The sequence below is a fragment of the Macrobrachium nipponense genome, chromosome 48 (assembly GCF_015104395.2).
Source record: "Macrobrachium nipponense isolate FS-2020 chromosome 48, ASM1510439v2, whole genome shotgun sequence".
Taxonomy (NCBI): Eukaryota; Metazoa; Arthropoda; class Malacostraca; order Decapoda; family Palaemonidae; genus Macrobrachium; species Macrobrachium nipponense.
Genome location: NC_087223.1, coordinates 23494054 through 23501553, shown reverse-complemented (window position 1 = coordinate 23501553; position 7500 = coordinate 23494054). Strand labels below are relative to the sequence as shown.

The 7500-nt window shown below is 34.2% G+C and overlaps 1 protein-coding gene across 8 annotated transcripts in view; it reads right to left on the bottom strand.

The window, feature by feature from the left end:
- LOC135205130 (insulin-like growth factor 2 mRNA-binding protein 1) overlaps nucleotides 1-7500 on the bottom strand; it is a 355998-nt gene that overhangs the window by 206316 nt on the left and 142182 nt on the right. The window lies entirely within an intron of this gene.

The following is a 7500-nucleotide window of genomic DNA, read 5'->3' as shown; positions in this document are numbered from 1 at the left end:
TCATGAAACATTACAACTATTTTACTTGGGTTGTTGTTGTTATTATTATTATTATTATTATTATTATTATTATTACTATATGAGATCAAGCAAATACCGCGCTGTAGCTTAAACTACAAAACAGAGAAAAACGTAAAAAATAAAAAATTAAAAATAAAAAGCCGAAAGAGAGAGAGAGAGAGAGAGAGAGAGAGAGAGAGAGAGAGAATGCACACCATATGGCAAAGCCGATAAATCGGGACCACCGGAAGTGACGTCACACGCCGAAGCTGACAGCAAGGGGGGGGGGGGGGGGGTGGGGGGGGGGGGTTTAAGGGGGTGGGTGGTGTGGTTGATAAGGAACACCGAAATTTACATGGTAGGGCATCTATAGGACGGCGTTGCTTTTAGCCAATTTGTCTCGTTAGGGACAGAGAGAGAGAGAGAGAGAGAGAGAGAGAGAGAGAGAGAGAGAGAGAGAGAGAGAGAGAGAGAGAGAGAGAAGAGAATCCAGGCACACATGCCCAAATACCCACAGCAACTTCTTCGTCTCCACACCTGTTAACTTAAAAGAAAATAATAAATAAATAAATTTAAAAAAATGGAAACTTATCAGGGTATACCATTTTCCGGCTTGACGATCGAATCGCTCCTCGTCAAATCACGCACTTAATACCAGAGAGGGTATTCATTAAAATGCCGAAGTCCTCCGTTTCAAAATGCCCCAATGACATACCCGCTTAAGCGAAGCTTTGATCGTGTTCCGTTATCTTTCGTAATTAGGAGTTTCGTTTGGCATGAAGACACTTGTATTGGATGCCCATGTGGGAGCGGATACTGCATTTGATGACAATGTGGGGTATGGAGAGTTCATTTGATGCCCATGTGAGGCATGGAGATACTATGCATTTCATACCCATGTGGGGCATGTAGATACTGCATTTGATGCCCATGTGGGGGCATGGAGACACTATATATTTGTTTATCGCATAAAAAATGAAAAATAATTCACGACTAAACTTACAATGAATTTTACAATGGTTTACGTCATCATTCATGAAATTTAAAGCTTTACAATGCAAAAAAAATTCGAAAAAAATATATATAAAATAAAATCCATCACAATCATATAACATTAATATAATAGTAAGTTATATGCCACTGTTTCAACGACGAATTCTATCAAGATGGATTTTTTTCCGAAACTAAAAAAATTAAAGAAAATAGAATAAGCGAAAACTGACATAAAACTTTTTTTTTTTCGAAATACACGAATATAAGTAAGAATCAAATCTATCGCTACTCATGAATGTTAGAGACGCAAATATATCAATTTACGAATATTTTTTTTAATTGTATCGAAATCCGTCATAACTATTAATCAATTTTAAATCACTAGAAATTCAATAGACTCGGCGAATATTTTTCTAATAAATATTTATCAAAATTTCATAAATATTCATTTTAAAAAGTCCTACCATGATTTAAAAAAAAAAAAATTATTCATCGCCTTGACTAGGTCATCTCCAGAATATAGCATTCCACAACGTCTTCCGTGTTCCCTTAATCAATTTCGGGTTAGCAAACCCCCCCCCAAAACCCCCCCAAAACCGACAACCGGTGATAAACTCTACGGGTTTTAACCATAATGTTTAGCGTAACAAATAATATTCGTACATGAACAAACTTTGGCAAAAGTAATTTTATTAAAGATTCGATTCAAAACTTATATTAAAATGTTTTTAAACCCATGAGAGAGAGAGAGAGAGAGAGAGAGAGAGAGAGAGTTTAACTATATTCTAAATTTTGAAAATCAGTAATAAAAATATACATTGTGAAAGTTTCCAGGTAGACCCAAATTAAAAGAGAGAGAGAGAGAGAGAGAGAGAGAGAGAGAGAGAGAGAGGAGAGAGAGAGAGAGAGAGAGTTTAACTATATTTTAAAACTAAAAATAAATTTTTGTAAAATCAGTAATAAAAAAAAATATTACATATGAAAGGTCCAGGAACCCAAATTAGAGAGAGAGAGAGAGAGAGAGAGAGAGAGAGAGAGAGAGAGGAGAGAGAGAGAGGTAACTATATTCTAAAATTTGTTTTGAAAAAATCAGTAATAAAAATATCCACATATGGCAGTCCAGAACCCAAATTTGAGAGAGAGAGAGAGAGAGAGCGAGAGAGGAGAGAGGAGAGAGAGAGAGAGAGAGAGAAAACTATATTCTAAAATTTTGAAAATCAGTAATAAAAAATATACATATTGAAAGTCCAGAACCCAAATTTGAGGAGAGAGAGAGAGAGACCTTACCTTACAGACCTTACATCTTGTTTCTTGGGTTGCCCCAGTTCCCTCAGTGTGAAGGCACCTCTAATGTCTACCAGAGAGTTGCTAGTACATCTTCCGGTATATTGGTTTCATCTTCCTTCCAAATCTTGGATGGTCTGGGATGCAGTTTTAGATATTTGTCGAGCTTATTCTTAAACACATCTACGCTCACTCCTGATATATTTCCTCAGATGAGCTGGCAACGCATTGAATAGACGCTGCATTATCGATGCTGGTGCGTAGTGGATTAATGTCCTGTGTGCTTTCCTTATTTTTCCTGTATAGTTTTTGGGCAACTATTAATCTACCTCTGCTTGCTCTTTTCTGATATTTTTAGTTCCATGATATTTTCGCTATTCCTTCTATCTGTTTCCAGGCCTGAATTATCATGTAGCGTTCTCTTCTCCTTTCTAGACTATATAATTTAAGAATTGTAGTCTTTCCCAGTAGTCTAGGTCCTTAACTTCTTCTATTCTAGCTGTAAAGGACCTTTGTACACTCTCTATTTGTGCAATATCCTTTTGATAGTGTGGGGTACCATATCATATTGCAATATTCAAGTGGACTACGAACATATGTTTTATAAAGCATAATCATGTGTTCAGCTTTTCTTGTTTTGAAGTGCCGTAACAACATTCCCATTTTTGCTTTACATTTTGCCAACAGAGTTGCTATTTGTTGTTCATTGCATAACATGTTCCTATTCATCATCACACCAAGGTCTTTAACTGCTTCCTATTTGTGATGTTCTCATTATAGGTCCCTTATATGCATATAGCTTTCTTTCTCTGTCTCCATAATTTATTGATTCAAATTTATCAGAGTTAAATACCATCCTATTTACCTCTGCCAATCATATACTTTGTTAAGGTCTCTTTGTAGAGCGTTCCTATCTTCATCACAAGTAATTTCTCTACTTATTCTTGTGTCATCTGCGAAAACTACTCACTACCGAATCCTTAACATTATTGTCTATGTCTTCAATCATAATACAAAAAAAAAAACAGTATTGCAGCTAACACCGTACCTTGCGGCACACCGGATATTACTTGGCTTCATCCGATTCTCGTCGTTTGCAATAACTATCTGTTTTCTGTTGTGTAAAAATTCTTTTAACCATCTTCCTACTTTATCCACGATATTGTGTTTTCTAATTTTCTTCGCTAATATATTATGGTCTACTTTATCAAAGCTTTTGCAAAGTCTAAATAAACCCACTCTGTTTCATTTTCCGCTTTTCATATTTTTGAATATTTTCTCACGGTGGACTAACAGTTTGGGTTTGTGTACTTTTTCCGGGTACGAAACCATGTTTGTCCTTTATTAAACAAATTATTTTTATTAAATGTTTCATAATATTTTTCTTCATTACCCTTTCATACACTTTCATAATATGTGATGTTAGACTCACAGGCCTATAATTACTTTGCCTCTAGTCTTGATCCACTTTTGAAAGTAGGGTAATATATGCTAATTTGTGCTCATCATAAATCTTGCCTGTATCTACACTTTGTCTTAATAAATATTGCAAGTGGCTTTGCGATAGAATGAACTACTTTCTTTAAACAAAATAGCAGGAATTCCATCAGGCCCTGCAGCAGCTCCATTTTTAATTTCATTAATAGCCTGCACAATATCAGCTTCATTAATATCTATGTCAGCTAAATATTCACTATTTTCATCCCTTACTTCTATATCATTATCTTTCATTATCTATTCTAGGGTGAATTCTCTCTTATATCGTTCTGCCAGTATGTTGCAAATTTCCTTTTTTTGTTTTTTTCATTCGTTAAATCTCCCTTCCAATTCTCAGAGGGCCTATTTCTATTCTTCTTTTATTCATCTTCTTCGCATATGAGTATAATAGTTTTGGGGTTTTGCTTGATATTTAATAGGGTTTTTTCTTCCAAGTCCCGTTTTTTCATTTTCTTTGATTGTATAACTCTTTTGTTCTGCATTTTCTATCTTCACTTTTTTAGTTCTAGTAACTTTCCATGCCATTTTTTTTCTTTTGCAAGACCTTTTTTCCACTTTCTGATTTTCTGCAACCAAGATCTTCTGTCTCTTGGTATGCATGACTGATGTTTACTTTTCTTCTTCGGTATATATTTTTTGTTTTTTCCACTATTTTCTCCAATATTTTATATATCAACTCGTATTTGCCCTTATGTCCCCATCACTTACGAAATGTTATCCCAATCTTTGTTTAATTCTTCATTAATTTCCTGACCATTTTATATTTTTGTGGTTACTGTAAAGTTGTATTTTCCATATCCTTCCCACTTTTTCAAATTTCTTGCTTATCTCTATTTTCACTTGCTTGGAATGAACTGTTAATTCTATGACATTATGGTCTGAAATACTCGCATTATAAACTATTATTTCTTTAACATAATTCATCTCGTTCACAAATACTAGGTCTAAAGTATTTTCCTTTCTTGTTGGCAGGTGATTTATTTGTTGAATGTTTGGTGAATTTCTAGTAGGCATATTCTAATAGGCCTTTTATCAAAAATTGCTTTTATCTTCTGCACTACTATTACTCTCTTTTTTTATATGTATAAGTACAACCACAATCTTCCTATTCTTCTTTTCCATTCTACGAAAGGAAAGTTGAAGTCACCAGATAGGAGAATAGTCCAGTCCTTGTGATTTCTACATATATCATCCAATTTTTCAATTATTAGTCAAACTCTTTAGTATTAGGAGGTCTATATTACTATGTTCATCAATTTTTTCAGATTCAAATTCTACCGCTATTAGTTTCACACATTCTGAGTTACTATATTTCTCATATATTTTTCCTTGTTTTTTTGTCTTTCCCCATATATTGCGGTTCCCCCTTGATTCCTATTTTTCTATCTGATCTATAAGTTTGGAACCCTTTTAGTTTGATCATCATTCCCAGTCTCTTGGAAATACCAGGTTTCACTTATATTCATTATATCTATTTTCTTTCATTTTGGGTTAGTTCTTCTAAGTACTCTATTTTCTTTTTGAGTTACTCGTAACTAAACCCTGCGCATTCATCACTATGATGGTTTGCGTGTTTTCTCCTTCATTTAATACTGGTAGTAATAAGGATTTTCCCATGTCTCTTTCCTGTTCTGGTATGTTGTTTCTTTTTTTTGTCATTTCCAGGAAATTCTGACATTAAAAAATCCAACTTTTCCATAATATTTGATCTTCCTTCATCATAATTATTCATTTTGTGTCTGAATCTGCAATTTTCTTCCGTTTCTGCAATATCCTCTTGCATAATAAATACAAGTTATTATCTCTTGAGTAGAATTTCGGAGCTTGATGCTTTGAAATTTTTTGCTGACACCTCTGCATAATCTCATTGTGGTTTGCTTTTCTCTTTTACCTGATATTCTTGATTTCTCTCTTTATTTGTTTCTTTCTTATTTTGGATTTTATTACTTGGTTGGTTATTTATTTGATTATGATTCATGGCTAACAGGGTGCATATATTTGCATTTTTGTCGAACTTACATCCTTTTCCTTCTTTTAGGTTTTTACATATTTTTGGATGCAGATCTCTGCAATAATCATCCCCATAATCCATCTAAATATGCACATTTACCATATATTTCATAGTTTTGACATATCTTAGGTATGTTTGTAGTAACATCTTTCTCCAAATCTGCAATTCCCTCTTTTCAAAAGGTTGCAGATTTTGTCTTTCTTGTCTATTTTTTCCTCTTTCCCCGTCATTGTATAGATCTGGGTAGAGCCTCTTCGGGATTTGCTTTTCTGTTGTCATATCGTAATTTATTTCTCGTAGGTATGCTGCTTTATTGCCTCATATGTAGTATCAATGAGTATCTCTGCATCCATACTTTATCTTGTTCTTTGTTTTCCTTATTTTTTACTGTCATTTCATTTTTGTTTACTTCTCTTCCGTTTTCCTCTTCTTCTTTTTCTTCTTCTTCTTCTTCCTCTTCTTCTTCTTCATCCTCAACTATTTGTACATCAATCTTGATTTAATAACATTGTCTATCCATGATACATGTGAACAAAAAACCCCCAAAAAAATTCTTGTATCTTTTCTCAAATCTTGTATTCCTCAGCACACTGTGGATGGTCGGAATGTTTGTGCATGCATCATTTTCTGATTAGGTTTTGTGGATTGACTATGCTATACCAAACCTTACACAGTTTGCATGCTTTTGGCATTCTTTTTCCTAATGCATCAATTAGGATATTCACAAGATTCACCTTATTCATTTTCTTTGTCGGAATATGTTGGTTTTATGTATATTTTCTTTATGAGTCTCTTGACCACTTGGATTTTATTTTGGAACTTCTTCAATTATTTTCAAGATGTTTTCATTAGATTTGTTCCAGTTTGAAGGATTATAATCCTTCTAATATATCTATGAATGCTTTTGTATCTTTTTGGTTAGACTGTTGCTTGATTTCATAGATGAGAAATGCCAGTTCCCTTCCGCTACCTCATCGATTGCGAATCTGCTAAACACGCCAAATTACGCCACCTCTTCCCGCAGTTTGGAACTTACTGCCATCTTGTTTCTGTTTATGATAGTTACACTTGATAAACTAACTTAGAAGACCGCTTTATCCTACTATTTTCACACTAAGAATCTTCACGATAGTTCACGAACACTTCTAGATATTTCTCAAATTCTAGTCGTATGTTAAACTTGTGATATCTGTTGATTAATCTGACTTCACACGGGTACGTCTCACCAAGCAAGATGGCTACTACGAGAGAGAGAGAGAGAGAGAGAGAGAGAGAGAGAGAGAGAGAGAGAGAGAGAGAGAGATCTTTACTTAATAAAGTATTATGCTAAAACATTATCATGAAAAGCAACGCAACGCGAAAAAACAACCCAAAATGAACAACATTTTACCATAATAATGAAAAATATTATTTTGGGGGGTCCTTCTGGGAGGGGGGGGTGTATGAGACACTGACCAAAATGCTATCTATACAAAAATAATGAAAAACGCCCCCCCCCCCCCCCCAAAAACGCCCCCCCCCCCCCCCCAAAAAAAAATGACAAGTCACAAAATAGTAAAAATTAAAACATTCTTTTTGTTGTTGTTTACGTTGAAATTGTTGCTTTTCACGTTGTTTAACACATTACTATCATTAAAAGCACCACTTTCTCAGCATAACAACTAATATCGGTGTTGTTTTTTTATCATGCTGTTGTTTTAAGTTTGTTGTTTTTG